This window comes from Equus asinus, chromosome 11 (genome assembly GCF_041296235.1).
Source record: "Equus asinus isolate D_3611 breed Donkey chromosome 11, EquAss-T2T_v2, whole genome shotgun sequence".
NCBI lineage: Eukaryota > Metazoa > Chordata > Mammalia > Perissodactyla > Equidae > Equus > Equus asinus.
The window spans coordinates 14,070,757-14,090,962 of record NC_091800.1 but is presented as its reverse complement, the minus strand read 5'-3'; the positions used below and the strand labels follow the sequence as shown (position 1 = coordinate 14,090,962).

At 39.8% G+C, this 20,206-nt stretch overlaps 1 protein-coding gene across 12 annotated transcripts in view; it reads right to left on the bottom strand.

The window, feature by feature from the left end:
• Positions 1-5,559, bottom strand: part of PDS5B (PDS5 cohesin associated factor B) — a 194,120-nt gene extending 188,561 nt beyond the window's left edge. For 4 of the 12 annotated variants that reach the window (XM_070520496.1, XM_070520487.1, XM_070520493.1 and 1 more), the window contains exon 1: positions 5,389-5,559. The gene's annotated coding sequence lies outside the window, so the exon portion shown is untranslated. Of the gene's footprint in view, positions 1-4,025; positions 4,164-5,388 lie in introns of those variants that run through there. The other 8 variants (XM_070520497.1, XM_070520488.1, XM_070520494.1 and 5 more) reach the window with 5 other exon arrangements.
• Positions 5,560-20,206: the final 14,647 nt, after the last annotated feature.

Sequence of the window (20,206 nt, the reverse complement as noted above, 5' to 3'; positions counted from 1 at the left end):
GTGGTGGTCTAGTGGTTAAGATTCAGCACTCTCACCACCGGCGCCAAGGTCCATTTCCCCGTCAGGGAACCACACTATCCATCTGTTAGTTGTCACACAGTAGTGGCTGCGTGTTGCTGTGATGCTGAAAGCTATGCCACCGGTATTTGAAATACCAGCAGGGTCACCCAGGGTGGACAGGTTTCAGCAGAGCTTCCAGTCTAAGACAGACTAGGAAGAAGGACCTGGCCACCCCCTTCCAAAAAGAGGTGCCATGAAAACCCTGTGAATGGCAGCGGAGCACTGTCTGACACAGCGCTGGAAAATGAGAGGATGGTGCAGAAAACTGGGCAGGTTCCACTCTGCTGTACAGAGGGTCACTCGGACTTGGAATCAACTCCATGACACTCACAACAACAACAAAATCACTCAAAATAAGTCAGAACAAATAAGTTATGATACATTCATATAATAAAATACTCTAACCATTTTTTTAAATTATGTTGATCTATGTGTGCCAAAACGAAGAGTTCTGCGACATTAGGGAACAAAGTAAATCTGGGAGTAAAAAAAAAGGAGTACAATATAATACTATTTGTATAAATTTTTTGAAAAGTAAACTTTCAGGGCTGGCCCCGTGGCCAAGTGGTTAAGTTCGCGCGCTCCGCAGCAGGCAGCCCAGTGCTTCGTTGGTTCGAATCCTGGGCGCAGACACGGCACTGCTCATCAAACCACGCTGAGGCAGCGTCCCACATGCCACAACTAGAAGGACCCACAACGAAGAACATACAACTATGTCCCGCGAGGCTTTGGGGAGAAAAAGGGAAAAGTAAAATAAAATCTTTAAAAAAAAAAAAGAAAAGTAAACTTTCTGGAAACTGTTAACAGTGGGTTATCTTTTCGGGGGAAGATGAAAAGTAGCTTTTATTTTTATTTTTCTGTATCATCAGAATTTTTTTTATGATAACCATAAATAACTTTTAAACCAAAAAATATATAACTCTTTACTCTATTTCTCCCAACCTCAACCACTACTCTCACCAATTCTCCACACACATACCCCTCCCTGGTCCCAATAGCTGAAGACTAACTGAAATTGCCTGATGGAATTTCAGCTAGTAAGGGATATATTTTGGATATATATCTGGGGCTTTTCTTTAAAAATCTCTTCAATTACTTCTCTAAAACCACCTCTGAGATGAAAGAACAGAAAGAATCCCAACTCTGCCCAGGGAATCACAAACTCTCGTTTCCTTTCAGGCCCCTAACCATTCCCTCCTAGAGAGAGACAATGGCTGTGATTATAATACCCGCTCCTTCTTCTATCAGTTTTATATCTAGTCTTGGCTAATTTGACTCTCCCACATAAAAAAGAGCAACCTTAACTGTCACTGAAGAGGGAGGAAGGCCTGCCCCTTGTAGAACCACTTAACAGCAGCCATCCTCCTCTCTGGTTTTCCTCAGCTCTCATCACCTTGGTGCAGGTGGCCAACCACTACTCTAAACTCAGGGTAGGGTCGCAGGCCTGTTTATTGCATCACCCCTGGTACTGTTCGCATGTGGAAGCTTAACGTTTGTTCATTTTAAGTGAATCAGGTCAGAGCATTCTCTGTCAAAGGCAGAGGCAGGTTAGTGGAGTACTTCTAGTTCATGGCCCTTAAAGATGCCTCAAAATAGCTTCCTGCTTTTGTTAGTCTTCCCTCCACTCCCCTTAGCTGAACTTTTAAGTTTTACACAGCTAAACCAAGTATTTCTAATTACTGTTTACTATTAATATTTAATCATCAGAGCACAATAACTATTATGAATATTTTCAAATATCTCAGATTTAGTAAAACTAAGTTTTACTCAAACTTTAATCTTTGTGATTTTCTCACTGTGCATGATCACCCTTGCCAACTAAAACAATTACAGTCTCAAAGCAGCAAATTTATCCTTAATTTTGAACTAATTAGTGAGAAAAGGTTATAAAACCCTTTTCAAGTATTGAGGAAAATGGTTATCATGAGGTGGTTCATAACAGTACAGTGTGAAGAAGACCTGACCTCTACACTCCAAGGAGTCAGAATTGGGAACCATTTGTCAGCTTCCAAAATAAGCTTAAAAAGTAAATACAATTTCAGAGAAATTACTGGGCTTATTTTTTAAACTAAGTATTCTTGGAATTTTTAACATTCCCAAACAGGAATTCTCACAACAAATGCAATTTTCTCCAAATATCTATTGTAATGGAAGTAACAAATGACTTCTGCTGCAAATTGAGTTTAAAAGTAAAAAAATACACAATCATACATCTTATAACAAAATAAAGTTCCATACTAACTTCCAAATTACACTAGCTTACAAGTTTCAAGAAGAATAAATAAATGCCATGTCAAGTAACGCTACACAATGAAAAGACCAAGCAGCTCCAGGAGACAGACATGCAAGAGGTTATCCTGAGACAACTTAAGTGGACTGAATCCTGGATAGAAATTATTAAAACCAGACTCAAACACATGGCTAACCTTGAAACTTTATTTCTTGATTGAATGAATGAAACAAAAAGAGGAGAAGCAGATAGAGAATAAGATGCTACCTGATAATAACTTTAAACATTGCTTAAGTCTTGAATAAAACAATACAGACCATGCAGAACCTTCTAAGTTTCCAGGAGATCTAACGGCTGCCCCTCTAATGGCAATCCCACTGCATGGATATGACTGTGACATTGGATAAATCAATTAAATTACAATCTGAACCTAATTTTTCATGCATATGATAAGTGAGCTAGAGATCTTTAAATTTCCTTGTAGCTCTCTGACACTAACAAAGGAAACAAAAATTTATTCTTTTCTAATATAAATCACATACAGTACTTGTCATGCAAGCCAAATCACAGTGAGCTCTCCTGTTAACTCCAGGCATACATGATAAAAAAAAACTAGCACTGAGGAAGCCAGAGAAGAATCCTAATGCTCCAAGAGAGAGAAGCAAGAAAGAACACAACCTCCCAAAATATTTCCCTCCCCTCAAAGTTTTGGGTATATTCTATCATTTCACTCTTCACCACGGCAAGCCCTGTCTAACACAAGGTATCATTTTATTTGATAACAAATTATTGATAAAGCCTGTCCTCAAAATGTTACTCTTCATTAAAGCTGCAGAACAATTTTTAAATAAATTTAAAAATTAAAACTTACCCAACAGCCAAGTCAGTAGAATCACACGTCAAATAAGCTTAGTACAAAACTGCTCATGACAACAAGAATCACTATCAACACATTACCTCCCCTAATTCTTGGAGAAAATGAGGGAAAAGGAGGACATACCCAGACAGGAATAAAAGCAACAGGAAGAGAACAAAAGCTGCTGTAAAAACAAAGTTAATACAAGGAGAATCAACCTCAACAAAAAAGGAGAAAGTAGGAAAGGGCACAAAAGTTCTCTTAAAAAAAAAAAAAGGCCAATACAAACACTACCTTGTCATTTAAAATGCACCTTCAAGTAAAACCCAGCTATGAGGATAATTTTTCAAACCATCAAAAAAGGGCCAAAAAAAAATTACTACTTAAGCTACTTCAATAATCAAAGAACGCCTATAGCGCACCTTTTCTATATATATTTGTAAATTCATTTCGAAAGAATAATGTTCTGACTTAAGATGTGTCTTTATAGTTAAGTCTCGAGAATAAATCTATCTTAACATAGTAAGTTCCATGCTGAAACTTTCACCTCCATATTCACCACTATACATTTTAACTACGTTTCCTGCTATCACCAGATGATACGAGATTAACTGTCCACAAACTGACGTACATATGCGATAGGAATGCTCATTTCATTGTCCCTAAAAATTCTACCATCTCTGACATATGTACTGCATAGACAAGAAGAGTTCTTTCTAGCCCTTATTTTGCTTAATACCATTTCTGTTTTCTTAACTATTTTAGCTGACTACTATATGAATTGACACAGAACATGTTCTATCTTGGAACTTTATATGTGTTGAGAATCACGATTACACTGCCATTCTAGTTTTAAATTATGATTTATTTGCAGCTCACCTCTTTATATATAAGCACACTTAAACTTCTAAAGGGTGTTAGGAAGACAGTAGAACACTTCCCAACTCACTCAAGACCGCAGACCAACCTTCGAAATCAAAGGCTATATTAAAGTTTCCGAAACTAACAAACAGGGTAGGGTCGTTCAAGACAGCGCTGCCCATCCATCATCTTACAATAAAAGTATGAGAAGAGCGTTCACAGTACACTTTCTTCAAAGTAAAATAAAGGCTTCCCTTTATTGGGTTACTTGGGATGCCCAAAACGTGTGCGGAGTGGGCAGGCACCCTTCCGCGAGTGTACACGGGCGGCGAGGAGGATCGCGGCAGCGTGCAATTCTGAAGACGCCGAGGCGCGGCATTTCAGGGTCCAGACGCGTCCCGGCACCGACCCCGGAACGCAGCGCCGCTTCTCGCAGCTGTAACGCAGTCACCAAAACACGACAGCAACAACGACAAACAGGGTTTTTCTCCTGACCCAAAACTTTTCCAGTTTCGCTACGATAACAGAGTGCAAAGATGTTAACTACTGACAACTGCACAGCATTTTCATTGTTGTCCCAACTCCCACGCTTCCTAAAGGAAAGCCAGACCCCAGCGGCCGCCAGGGAGGAGTCCCCGCGGCCAGGGCTAGGCTCTTCCTCAACGAGGTCCTCGGGTTCCCCTCGCACCAGCTCTAAGAGGCGCGGGGAGCGCGCTTCATCCCCGACGACTGGCAAGTCGCAGTGCAAAAATGTCACTCTCGCAGCCCGTTTTCGTCGCCCGGAGCAGAGGCTGGGCGGCGCGGCCGAAGCGCGCGGGCACCGGCGGCCGCACACCGCCCGGCCCGGCCCGGCCCCGCGCTCCCCGCCCCTCGCCCGGAAGGGGGAAAACCCGCCAGCGGGAGGATTCAACAGGAGCGCCGCGCCGCCGCCTGCCGCCCGGGAAACAGCCGCCGGCCGCCGGGCGCGGGGGGAGGGGCGCGGGCGCCGGCTCGGGGCGCGGACCCCCGCCCGCGCGCAAGGTCACCGCCCGCCGCCCGCCGCCCTCGCCGCCGCGGCCGCCCGGCCGGGGCCAGGGCGGCAAGTTTAATTTCCCGAGGCTGCGGCGGAGCCCGCGGCGTGGAGCGCGCGCCGGCCGCGGGCCCTCCCCACCCCCACCGCGCAGCCCGGCCCACGCCCCCGGCCCGCGCCCGCCGCCCCCGGCCCCGCGCCGCCGGGCAGCCAGCGCTGCAGCCCCCGCTGCCGGGAGGCGAGTCCCGACGGGCAGGCGGGCGGCGCTTGAGCCCCGCCACACACACAGCCGCGGTGGCGGGCGCTGAAAAATGGGACACGGCGACCAGAAAGAAGAGACATTTCCTTTCCGTTAACTGAATTGTTTCCTACCTCCGGGTGCCTGCCTCGCTACACCTCTCACTCCGCTGCTCTCCGGGATCCGCCGTCGCCGCCGCATCCAATCGCCTCCTCCCCCCCCTCCCCTTCCGCAGCCAGCCCGGCCGTTCCTCCTCCTCTCCGCTTCAAAATGGCGCCAAGCGCTCTTCGGCGGCTGCTCCAATCGAACCGCCGCGGACAGCACCCGGGGGCAGGCAGAGCGCGGCGTGGGCGCACAGCGCCCCCTGCCGACCAGACAGCCCCGCGCGCCTGCGCGCGCCCGCCGCCCGCCGGGCTCCCGCCCCGCCCCGCCCCGCCCCGGCGCGCGCGCACGCAGCCCCACGGGCGCGCCGCCGCTGTGGCCGCGCTGGCGGCGAGAGCGGCAGCTGTCAAGGCTTCCTCTGCCTCTGCGGCTTCTTTGACTTTTGCCGAAAGCCACATAAGTTGTTATATATCTCTAACTTTTGGGATAAAAGTTGGTCACTGTTTTAAACGCAAATTGAGTACTGACGTTGTGTTATGTAAACAAAATTGGTATTCTTACCTACTTTGCTCCTGACTTGGTAACTCTGACCTAGTCATCTCAAAATGCCATAAAATAGGTTTTTTTCTGCACTGTGTGTTACATCTTAATCCCACAGCTTTCCCATTTTGAGGAGTTGTTTAGGCCCCAGGTGAGGGGGAGACACAGTAATTCAACCTGTAACGAAGCATTCCATTCATTCGTTTTGTTATCACAGTTCTTATTTGAGGCAAAAGTAAACTGAAGACCACAAGATGCCTTCCGGGAGGTGGGTTTCTAACCCCCTTCACCTCCAGGAGGTGCCGCTCCTCCCTCCTACAGCTTTGAGGGAGCATATTAAGAGTTGATCCAGCAGTTACCATTAGGACAGAGACAGGAAAATATCTTTAAGGCCTCAATGCAGCATAGTTTCTAACAAAAGAAACTATGTTTTATACAACAGCAAATGGATTTACAGAAATTCGTAACATAAACCCTCATTTAAAGCAACGTGTTTAGGAAAACTGGAATCTGAAATTGGTATTAAAACAAAAATAAACTGTGATTAGGGCTTTAAAAAATAACCAAGTGTGCGGCAGGGAGTATATGGGAAGTCTCTGTACCTACCTCTCAATTTTGTTGTGAACTTAGAACTGATCTAATAAAAAAGTCCAAAAAAAACCAAGTTGCAATTCATCAAGACCAATATAACTGGATGTGGCATAATTTAAGACAGTTAACAATATAAAAGCCAGCTTGGTGGTCTAGTGGTTAAAACTGGGTGCTCTCACCACTGTGCCCATTGTTTGTTTCCCAGTGAGGGAACCACACCACCCGTCTGTCGGTTGTCACACTGTGGTGACTGCATGTTGCTGTGATGCTGAAAGCGATGCCACCGGTATTTCAAATACCAGCAGGGTCACCCATGGTGGACAGTTTCAGTGGAGCTTCCAGACTAAGACAGACTTGGAAGAAGGACCTGGCCACCTACCTCCAAAAAATTGACGATGAAAACCCTGTGAATAGCAACAGAGCTCCGTCTGATATAGCACAGAAGGTGAGAGGATGGCGCAAAAAGATCTGGCAGAGTTCTGCTCTGCTGTACACAAGGTCGCTGTGAGTCAGAATTAACTCCACAGCACTAACAACAAAAGAGGTCATAAACCATTCAGAAATCAGTTGTGACACTCTCTACCCTGAGAAACGGAAATTATGTGGAAATGATGTAAAAAAATGCTGATTTTATACAGACTTAGTTAGGAGAATTATTTTTGATTACAAAGATCCACAAATCCAGTCACCCACCTGTACTAGTTTTCTATTGCTGTTACAAATTATCACAAAGTTAGTAGCTTAAAATAACACAAATGTATTGCCTTTCAGTGCTATCATTCAGAAGACTGACACAGGTTTCACCTGGCTAAAATCAAGATGTTGGCACAGCTGCATTCCCTTCTGGAGGGTCTCGGGGAGAATCCATTTGCTTGTCTTTTCCAGCTTCTAGAAGTTACCACAATCCTTAGCTCTTGTGCCTCCTCTTCCATCTTCACAGTCAGCACCATAGCATCTCTTGACCCTGTTTCCATTGTCACATCTCTTTCTATAACTCCCTTCTGCCTCCTTTATTTACTTGTAAGGACCCCTGTGATTATATTGGGCCCATCTGAATAATATAGGATAACCAGCCTAATTTAAGGTCAGATAATTAGCAACCTTAATTTGATCTGCAACTTCAATTCCCCTTTGCCATGTAACCTAACATATTCACAGGTTCTGGGGAATAGGACATAGATATCTTTGGGTGCCATCATTCTGCCTACCACATCACTTATATTTGGGTTATCTGCACTTTTTCTCCTTCATTCTTTTCTTTTCTTTTCTTTTCTTTCGGTAGGGTCTAAAGCTGAGGTTAAGGGGATTAGGAAGTTGGAAAACATCAAGGATGCACATAGTTAAGATGAACAACCCCCAAAACACTTACATTACCCCATCACATTTTGAATACAGCCTCTCTACACTAGAGCATAGTTTCTAAAATCTTTGTTATTCCACACCTGAAGCTGCAAATCATATAGGCTTGACTATCCTCCTTACCCTCTCTGGGGGACACCTGAAACTTGCAGGACGTGGTAGGAGGTGTCAGCAGGTGTAGGCTGGAAAATTGTCTATTGAGGATCTAGAATTTCAAATTTTTACAATTTGAAAGAAAATAATTTCCAGCTTAAAAAAGATAGAATGCTGTATGAACATGCTCCTCTAGAAATATAGTACTTAGTGTTTGCAATTATATTTATTGAAATATATGAATAGCGAAAATAATGTAAGTCAGAATCACTTTCAAAATGCACTGGAGGTTAGCTGAGCTGTAAGAAACTGTTTGGGTGTATAAAAAAGAAAAAGAAAAAATGAAGGAGAGAATTTCTGACAGGCCACATCTGATCAGAACAAATATATCATTTTACTTTCACATTTATCATTTCACTCCAAAAAGCAGTAAAACATTTATCGTACATAGTAAAGCACGCTGGGCAGCTAGTTAGTAAATGAGGAGGCTGGGCTCTACCTAGATACAGGGCATTACTAATTTTGTATAATTTGAGATACCTGACAAAGGTCAATCCACCTGAAAATACGACCCCTGGTAGCCTGCAACAGTCTGAAATTCCCACTAGACTAATTCTTTGGGTTAAGGCATTGGTCTCCAGAAAACATGTTGGAATGTGATTGTGTTACTTAAAAGATAACCCAATAGCCCATTGGTATCTATCAGCAGAGACTAAGCCGAGTAGAAATTAACTTTGTGATGTTTTAGACATTAGGCAATCGAGTGAAAGATTGGAGCAGTTTTCTCCAAATCCCCGAAGTCAGACCCCTATTCATAACAAGCCAATGCGGAAAGACAGCAGAGGGGCTCTTCTCCTCCACCCTCATCCAAAACTCAGCTCCTGGGGCTAGACTTCCTCCTCCCAAGGTCAAGCCCCTGTATTACTCTGTGCTCATCCTATGACCCTCTTTAAAATGCAAATATTCCTGGATGAATGCCACATTCTTCTGCAGTCTCAGGGCAGTGGTTCTCAACTGGAGTAGAATGGAGGAATCCCAAAATCACCTGGGAAATTTCTGCAAACTGCTTCTGTCTGTGAGCCCGCACTTCAATCAGCTTTACATTAACAGGAGATTACTTTCCTTTCTGTGGAGAGACACAGATAAGAGAGACAGGGCTGAGAAAAGCACTAGGATTTACAAACAGGGAGAAGAGCCAGAAAGGCAAGGATGCCGTGAAGGAAAACTAGGGTCAGGGATTTAGAGATGGCCTCTGCCTGCTTCATAAGGCAGGTTAATGCCAGAGCCAGCAAACAAGCCAAGGCAGTTTCCTTCCGACTTTCTTTCTTTCTAAACATTGTCTTAGAGGTCTCATCTTGACTACATTTAGTTCCTTAAAGAATCGTGGGCCATCTTCTTACCAACCTAATAACCAATGATCTCCGATGCAGATACTATACTGAAATTCTTAACTTTTTTTCTGAAGAACTCTCTGGGATCTTTAGGAAAATGTGTGTATGTGTGTGTTAAAAATCAGACATATAGACTTGCTAGAGATCTCTTGGTTTCCTTGGAGTTAAATAGCACAGGTCACCAATGTGATTGAGGTTCTGAGCTGCTGACAGAATTCCTGAGTGCACTGGGCAGAACAGTAAAATCAAAGACCGTTCACTCCTGTCCAGACTCAGCCCTCAGGTGTGTGTTCAATCCATGGGTCTGTGCTGGGTTAATGGAAGGAAAGTGCATTTATTTACACTGTAAATCCACGCTGTCCAACAGAAATGTGATGTGAACCATGATGTGAACCAACCTTCCAATTTTAAAAAGAGAAAGCATTGAAATTAATTTTAATAATATTTTATGGAAGACAATATATCCAAAACGTTGTCATTTTCATGTGCAATCAGTATAAAAAGGTATTAATGAGATATTTTACCTTCTTTTGTTCATATTATGAGTTTTACACTTAAAGCACATCTCAATCCTCACTAGCCATATTTCAAGCGCTCAATAAGCACATGTGGCTAGTGGCTTCCTACTGTAGACAGTACAGGCAGCAGATCCTAGAATCAAAATGCTGTTTTTTAACAACTTGGTAATAACCAACATTGTTTCATCATGTATTCTTTGCAACTGTTGAAGCTTGTTAAAAATTATTCTAATACCAATTGAAGTGCATGTGTTTTATATTGTATTATACATACATAGTATGTATATGGTTATTTTATGTTCATGTTTTTATTTTGATATCGAGCAATGGCTTTCTCTAAATTTCGTATTTATATCAAGTATATCATTGATTCAGATATGTAAGAAAGCAAATGAGAATTAATTTAAGGAATATTATGATTAGCCGCTAGAACTAGCCGTAATTTTCAGCAAGCAGTAAACTTAACACCAGAAGCATACTTACAGTAATTCATGAGCTCCTTTAAACACATTTTTGTTTAGAATAAAATTTATTTACACGTTGTTAGAGATAATGAGTAATAGAAGAATCTGGCCAGATGACTGATTGGAATAAAAATGAGGACTCTCTTCCAAACCTCTTATTTATGTTTTTGTGTTAATGAATTGTCTGGCATCCAGGGCAGCTCCTGCTGCAGGAGGCTAGGCCTGAGGTTATGGGGGTGCCCAACCCTACTTGTTCAATTGGACTCCTCTACTTCACTTAGCCACTTTTATTTACTTCTCATCACTCTTTAATTCTTCCTCATTTCCCACACCCAGGATGCTTTGGCCTATGACTTCCTTTGCCCATAAATTTAACCTTCGTCTTGATTTTCTTTTCCTCTCCATAGTCTTACTGCCTACGCTATTTATAATTGTAGACATTTTTTGCCTCACTATTTTAAAACAGGGCAAAAAAGGAAACATTCCCTATTCTTTTCCAGGATCTCAATCTTCTCCCCAAATAGAGTCTGGATGCTGTATTAATTCTATATGTCTATATTTAATGTCTGTTCTTTATAAATTCATGTACCTTCTACCCATTGTAGAGGGGAGACTTCCTTTTTTATAAGATCACACTAACTGTAACTTTTTATATAAAATGCACCTAATAACACCTTTAGTTGCTTGATGGTAGCTTTTTAAAATTTATTATTAGTTTGCTTACATATATTATTGCTTTAGAACCAGTTAGGAAAGGGTGTCAGAAAGATGCCATGAAAAGACTGAGAGTTTAAGGGTTCATAGAGCGTGAAAACAATCACCTCCTTCAACTTATTTCACACAAAGATACTGAGACCCAAATAGCTAAGTGATTTGTCCGGGGATACACAGTCAGGGGGTATTTTTAGTGAATCTCATCATCTTCAGTTAATTTAGAAAGTAATTTTAAAATCCCATTCCATCTCACAAATATGTCTGAATCTCTTTTTAAATTAAGTAAAATGTAAGTCACAAACAAACACAATGAATTTGTGGGAATACTGATTCACTTCTGAGAAGATAAGAAGAATGAAACCTTAAGTGTAGTGCACAGTTGCTTCAACAATTCTCTCAAATTTGTTACATATCTATATTTTTTGATAGACCTTACTTTTTTATTGTGGTAAAAAACATATCATAAAATTTACCATCTTAACCATTTTTAATTGCACAGTTCAGTAGTGTTAAGTATATTTACATTGCTGTGAAACAGATCTCCAAGATTTTTCGTCTTGCAAAACTGAGACTCTGTATCCATTAAACTACAACTCCCCTCTTCTCCTTTCCCCCAGCCCCTGGTAACCTCTATTCTATTTTCTGCTTCTGTGAATTTGCCTGCTTTAGATACCTCGTGTAAGTGGAATTATACAGTATTTGTCTTTTTGTGACTAGCTTATTTAACTTAGCATCATGATAGCTCTTACTTTTTTAAGAGTTCCGAAGTTAGATGACTGAGAGATTTTTATGTAAAATATCATACCTCTTGCTACCATCTAAAGAGAGATTTGTGTTTAGGGAAGCATTTATCATATATTCAACTTCAGGACATGACAGAGATATGGAACTCAAGTTAATTTACATGGAAAGAAAAGTGATACAAACTTGATGGGATACAGAGTGGGCTATTAGCCCATAAACAAAAACGAACTGTTTGACTAGAACAGAATCGTGACATTGAAAAATCAGTTTGGTGTTTTTGACTATCTTACACTCAAATGGTAATCTGTTAATTATGCAAAATAAAAACATTGATTAGTGGTTGAATATGAAGATATATGAAATATATTGTAAGAATTCATATGCCTCTGCTCAAATATTCAGAGCTGCAGTCTTTCCATGTAAATTAACTTGAGTCCTGATACTTTCTCTTCATAGATATGTAAGAAGCATCCTTTGTTTTAATATAAGAATTCTATTTCTTCTCTTGGCTATAGTAAAAAGAAATATGGTAACATTTGAAAATTAACTTTATTCAGCTGCCAGCAGATGGAGCTGTTGAAAAATATTGATGCTGCTTTAGAATTTTTTTTTTAGTTTGCTAAAATAAAACCAGTTTAGGTATATTTCTTATTTTCTTGATATGTAAATAATGTGTTTACTGTAGAGAAATCCAGAAATGTAGTTAATATTAAAAAGGAAAAAATAATAATCATGCCACCAGGAAAAATAACTTTTAATGTTTTGGTACATAGTCCAGAATATATTCTATTCATATATTTATATTTACATTTCACAAAAAATCTAATGTTTTAGGTGTTTTATAATATAAATGTAATACATATTAAATATATATTTATAATGTTTGATAATATGCCTTCTCTCTTTAAAAATATAAGATGTATTTGCTTGTATAGAAATCTCCAGGGATAATATTTAAAATAATCACAACAGTATAGGACAGGCAAGAACCAGTCAAAGTGGATTCTGGCGGGAGCTTGAGCAGGATGCTGTGTGCTCCCTGCTGTGCCAAACATTCACCCTTTAGTTGAGAGATGGTGGGCAAGGTCTGGAGGGTGACAGGGGAGGGGCTGGGGTGCCCAAGGAGGAAGGAGAGTCCCCAAGGGTCAGTAACAACCTTATAGAAGTAGTTCATTATTTTTGACCAACTGATACAGCCACGCCAATGCATAGCAGCTGAACTATTAGCTCTAAAACATCTGGAAGAATATACAAGGATACACTAACTTAGTGGACTCCTCAGAGGGGATCTGGGTCTTGGGAACAATGGTGGGAGAGAAAATTTTCCCTATACGCCCTTTGGTACCATGATTATGTATCTAACATTTAAAAAAATGATTTTTAAATAAAATATGAATAACTTGCAGGTGAATAAACACACACATATCATTATTTTTAGTGACTATATACTACTATTCCATTGTGTAGATATACCATAATTTATTTAACAAATCCCTGTTATTGAACAGTTCAAATAATGAATTGTAATATAAAATATGTTTAAATCCATGAGTTCATAATATATTTTTAAAATAAAACACTTAGTCACCATCAGAGGTTGCTAATGAACCAACTCATTATTTTGAAATGCGGCAAATAAATGGAATGATTCCATCATTTATCCTGCTTGTTCTGTACAAACTGTAACAGTGGATAACCAATTAGCTTTCTGTGAACAGAAGTAGTCTAGCTAATAAATGAAAAAGGAATGATAGAATTAGAATATTATCATTTTTTAAACCCTAATGACAATAGTGGATCCACACATTAAACATAAATACCTGCTAACATCACACAGAGGAACAATGGAACACTAGGCGCTCCCTTGTGGAGGAACATAGCAGCATCTATGCAGTAATATTGCCATAATAATCTAACCTGAATCTAATCAAGTCTCTGGATGCAAGTATCAATTTACAAGAAATATAGAGGAATATGTCCTGGTTTCTTAAATAAGTTCCAAGAGTCGACACCAAAAGCAAGAAAACAAAAGCAAAAATAGACAAGTGGGACTAAATCAAACTAAGAAGCTTCTGCATAGCAAAGGAAACCATCAACAAAATGAAAAGTCAACCTACTGAATGGGAGAAAATATTTACAAATCATTTATCTGATAAGGTATTAATATCTAAAATACATAAAGAACTCACACAACTCAATAGCAAAATAACAAACAATCCAATTAAAAAATGGGCAGTGGATCTGAATAGACATTTTCCAAAGAAGACATACAGATGGCCAACAGATACATGAAAAGATGCTCAACATCACTAATTATCAGGGAAATGCGAATCAAAACCACAATGAGGTATCACCTCACACCTGTTAGAATGGCTATTATTAAAAAGACAAGAAACAATAAGTGTTGGCAACGATGTGAAGAAAAGGAAACCCTTGTGCACTGTTGGTGGCAATGTAAAATGGTATAGCTACTATGGAGAACAGTACAGGGGCTCCTCCAAAAATTAAAAATAGAACTACTATATGATCCAGCAATTCTACTTCTGGGTACTTATCTGAAGAAAATGAAAACACTAACTCAAAAAGGTATATTCACCCCTGTGTTCATTGCCACCTTATTTACAGTAGCCAATATATGGAAATAACCTAAGGTGTCCATTGATGGATGAATGGATAAAAAAGATGTGGTATACACACACACACACACACACACACACACACACACACACTGGAATATTATTCAGCCATAAAAAAGATGGAAATCTCACCATTTGCAACAACATGGATGGAACTTGAGGGCATTATGCTAAGTGAAATAAGTCAGAAAGAGAAAGACAGATATGTATGGTATCACTTGTATGTGGAATTTAAAAAAAAAAAACAAACAAAAAACCCCAAAACCAAACTCATAGATACAGAGAACAGACTGGTGGTTGCCAGAGGCGGGGGTTGGAAGATGGGCAAAATGGGTAAAGGGAATCAAAAGTACAAACTTCCAGTTATCAATGAATAAGTTACAGGGATCTAATGTACAGCATGGTAACTATAGTTAATAACACTGTATTGCATATTTGAAAGATGCTGAAAGAGTGTACCTTAAAAGTTCTCATCACAAGAAAAGAAATTTTTATAGCCATATATGGTAACAGATGTTAACTAGATTTGTGATCATTTTGCGATAGATACAAATATTGAATCATTTTGTACACCTGAAACTAATATAATGTTGTGTATCAATTATACCCCAATAAAAAATTAAAATTAAAAAAATAAATTTCAAAGGGGAAATAAATAAGAGATGGAAAGGGAACCTAAACATTAAAAGAGGTTAACTGATCCACCAATGGCAATGTGTGGAACTACTAAGATCATGATTCAAGAAAATAAACTGTAAAAATAATTAAAACATTTATGAGACATTTGGAAATTAGAACGCTGGATGTTTAGTGATATTAGAGAATTATTGGTTAATTTTTAGGTATAATAAAATAATGGCATAATGGTTATGTTAAAAATTTTGACTGATATGAAGTATTCTGTTTCTTGATCTAGATATTAGTTACCAAGTGTGTTCAGTGGGTGAAAATTTGGTTAAGCAGCACCTAGTTAAAACATGAGCCAAAGGCGCAATGGTTGTGTTCACGCACTCTGCTTTGGTGGCCTGGGGTTCACAGGTTCATATCCCGAGCATGGACCTATGCACTGCTCATCGAGCCATGCTGAAATGGCATCCCACATACAAAATAGACTAAGGTTGGCATAGATGTTAGCTCGCAACAATCTTCCTCAAGCAAAAAGAGGAAGACTGGAATCAGATGTTAGCTCAGGGCCAAGCTTCCTGCCAAAAAACAAAGGGCCAAAGACCTTAACACACACCCCACCAAAGGAGATATACAGATGGCAAATAAGCATACGAAAAGATGTTCCACATCACATGACATCAGGGAAATGCAAATTAAAGCAACAATGAGATACCATTACACACCTATTAGAGTGGCCAAAATCTAGAACATTGGCATCACCAAATGCTGACAAGGATGTGGAGCAACAGTAACTCTCATTCATTGCTGGTGGGAAAGCAAAATGGTACAGCCACTTTGGAAGACAGTTTGGCAGTTTCTTACAAAACTAAACATATTCTTACCATATGATCCAGCAATGACACTGCTTGGTATTTACCCAAAGGAGTTGAAAACTTATGTCCACGTGAAAACCTGAACACAAATGTTTATAGCATCTTTATTCATAATTGCCAAAACTAGGAAGCAATCGAGATATTCTTCAGTATGTGAATGGATAAACTGGCACATCCTGATATGGAATAATATTCAGTGTTAAAAAGAAATCATCTATCAAGTCATGAAAAGACATGGAGGAAAGTTAAATGCATGTTACTAAGTGAAAGAAGCCAATCTGAAAAGTCTACATACTGTATGATTCTAGCTATATGACATTCTGGAAAAGGCAAAACTATGGAGACAGTAAAAAGATCAGTAGTTGCAAGTAGTTGGGAATGGGTAGTAAGGAGGAATAGGCAGAGCACGGAGGATATTTAGGGCAGTGAAAATACTCCCATCCCTATGATACTATACATTTGTCCATTATACATTTGCCCAAACTCATAAAGTATACAACACCAAGAGTGAACCCTAATGTAAACTACAGACTTTGAGTGATTATGATGAGTCAATGTAGGCTCATCAATTATAACAAACGTACCACTCTGGTGGGGGATGGGGGACAGTTATAACAGGAGTATGGGGGCAAGGAGTAGATGGGAAATCTCTGTAACTTCTCAATTTTGCTGTGAACTTAAAAAGACAAAATCTTTATTTAAAAAAATTTGATTAGCAGCACATTTCTGTACATCTATTATGCTTCAATATGAAGTTAAAAATGTAAATCCAAATAAAAAATAAGGACATAAAGTTATTTTTTTAGAAAAAAAGAAACCATGTATCTAGAATTTGCTTCAACATAGTACAGGTCGGGGAAACAGTGGATGAAGTATATAGGAAATAAGATTGACCCCAAGATGGTAATTGTTGAAGTTGGGTGATAGACACTGTATATATTTGAAATATTCTAGAATAATAAGGTCTTTTTAAGTATACAGATTTTAAAGTTTTGGTATATATTGCCAAACTTCTCTCCAGAAAAATTGTTCCAATTTTACTTTACTAGCAGTATATATCAACACCCATGTATGCTAGTATTAATGCTTTTTTTTTCCTGAGGAAGATTCACCTGAGCTAACATCCATTGTCAGTCTTCCTCTTTTTTTGGATGTGAGCCACTGCCACAGCATGGCCACTGGCAGACGAGTGGTATAGGTCTGTGCCCAGGAACCAAACCTGGGCTGCCAAAGCAGAGCACACCGAACTTAATGACTAGACCACCAGGACTGGCCCCCTTATTGCAATTTTATAGACACAAAATTAGAGATAATGACATCACTGGGTATTTTAATTTATGCACCAATTAGTTTAAGTTTTTGCTTGTTACAATGTTATAAAGTACAGTAAATATTTTAAATCATCATATGAGTTTTTCATTAAAGAATGGTTAGTAAAATAAGTCTAACATCTAGAGACAACCTGAAATAAATTAGAAAGAAGCCTAATTAAAAATATGAGTTAGCACCTTGAAATGAACAGACTTACCTAAATTACTTGAGTATACACACAACATATCTACATAAAGGCATCGTAAGGGCTGTGTAAAGAGAATGGACTTTGATATCCCATGAAGCCATGTTAGATCCCAACCCCACACTGGGAACCTTGGGCAAGTTACTTAACCTTTTAAATGCTCAATTTAGTCATTGTAAATTCTAAATAATAACATCAGCCATCTTTCAGAGATGTAATAATTCAAAATATTGTAGATGAAGCCCCAAATACAATTCTTGGGATGTGGTAGTCACTTAATAAATGGAAATTGTTATTAAATTCTATGAGTAAGCAATTTTATGTTCTATAAGAAACCTCTTAAAATAAACTAAGATTGGCATAACATTCTCATTATTTACTATATTCTATAAACATGGCAAAGAACAGGAGTTGGTAACCTTTCAAAGTTGATGTGACAAGTCTTCATTCATTCAATTCCTTGGTGGGGATGTTTCAGTTCTTTTTTAGAACCTGGGAGGATCACCAAGCTGCTGAAGGCACTGCTGGCGTGCCAGAGGCATTTCCTTTGAAAACGCAAAGCTTGCAGTAGAAGGGATGCTGGGGATAAGGAAGCTAAATTTAAGTCAGCAAACAGCTTAATCATCAGTTGTTGAAAAAAGAGGGATGAACTGACTGCCAGTGGAAAGGAGGCAAGAGTGAGTCAGAGGCTGGACACCAGGGAGAGAGTCAAATATACATCTTATTTTACCCATTTCTATGGCTTTACCTACTACCCTCAGCAACGCAACAGCCTCCTCTTTGCAGCCCCATCCCCTTTGTAACCAAACCTGCACAAAGTTCTAAAAAGCAATTCTGATCTTGCCATTCCATGCTTCCCTTGCCTACAGGTCAAAGCCCAAACTCTGTTCTTTTTTTTAAAGAGCTTGTGACACGTACCCCAGCTTATCTTTCTAATACGACATATGGCCCATGCACTGGCCATATAGAATTATATACAAGTTTCTCTTTCCTGCCTCCTCGATTTTAATGTTTTGTGCCTTTTTCCTCCAGAAAAACTCCTAGACATTCTTCAAGACTCAACTTCCCCTTTCCTTGAGAAGCCCATCCTAATGCCCAGGTAAAGTTAGGCAGGCTGTTAACTATGCTCTCCACAGTTCCTGCCTAGTATAACTTCATTCTCATTCTAATTACCCTGTATTTTTGTTATTTGTTAATTATTTATTTATATGTCTATATCCCCTACTGAACCATGAGTTCCTTGAAGATAACCATAATTTATGTTTGTATTCTCAACTGTTAGCCTGAAGAGGATTTCATATATGTTGCACAAATGAATGAATGTGAATGACTATAGAATATTAAAGATGACTGTGGTGATATTTGTGTACTAGAAGAACAATCATAGGCAGAACAACATAGGCTAGACAAAGCTGTGTTAGAAATTGGACTCCAGGCCTAGTAGCTACATGATCTTGGGAGATATACTTAACCTTTTTGAGCCTCACATTTCCTCGTTTGTGAAATGTTTTATAACTCTCCACTACAGACCTCTATCATTTCTCTCTACATTGAGTAAATTCTAAAATGAAAATCTGACCAAGTGACTTCCTGGCTGTAATGGCATCTGACTGCACTCGGGATAGCGTCCCACTTAGGGGAATCATTACAAGATCCTTAACGATGGGGCCCTGGCTAACCAGTGCAGCCTCACATGTCCCCCTAAGCCCTGACATGGCTTTGAGTCCTTTGAAAGGTTAGAGCACTAGACAGCCACTGCCAACTAATTCCAGTGGTCCTTGGGATTAAATCTGCTCACCAACCTGGGTTGAGATGTTGTCTTCTGACCCTTCAAGTCTGGGTTAGGTGTCCCCTGTACAGGCATCCATGACACCCTGTATTTCCTCCACTACAGGACGTGTTAGTCAGGGTTCTCCAGAGAAACAGACCAGATAGGATGTACCAAATAGGCTGTACACACATACATATGTGTGTCCTATATGTGTGTGTGTGTTTATAGAGAGAGATTTATTTTAAGGAATTGGCTCACATGATTATGGAGGAGGGAAAGTCCAAAATCTGCAGACTAGGCTTTCAGGCTGGAGACCCAAGGAAGAGCCACTGTTACAGTTCAAGTCCAAAGGCCATCTATTGGCAGAATTCCCTCTTGCTTGGAGGTGGGGGGTGGGGATGGGAGGTATCAGTCTTTTGTTCTTCTCAGGCCTTCAACTGTTTGGATGACATTCACCCACATTATGGAGGGCAATCTACTTTACTCAAAATTCACCAATTTAAACGTTAATCTCTCCCAAAACACTTCCCAGAAATATCCAGAAAGTGCTCTGGACAACATGGCCCAGCCAAGTTGACACAGAAAAGTAACCATCACAGCATACTACACTCCATTATTACTGCCTGTGTACTTGCCTAAGGCACTCCCTAGATTATAATTCTCCAAGAACAGAGTATGTGTCTCTTTTACAAAATTATATACGCTACACTTTGTGCAGTACCTGGAACATAGTACACATTCAATAAATACATTTTGAATATATTTACATTCAGATTTACTTTTTAGAAAATATCTTGTCACCTTGTGGGTTGCCAACACTGCTTTGACTTTTCATACTTCCATCAACACTACTTTGCTAACTAACGTCAGAAATGAGTTTTCAAAATTAGTGGCTTGTGAACATCATGAAATATGTTAGAAATGGATTCTCACTGATGAGATTAAAAGTGTTCAAACTAAACTATTTTGGAGAAACTCCCCACCTTTACATGAACAAGCAGTAAGAAAAGAGTG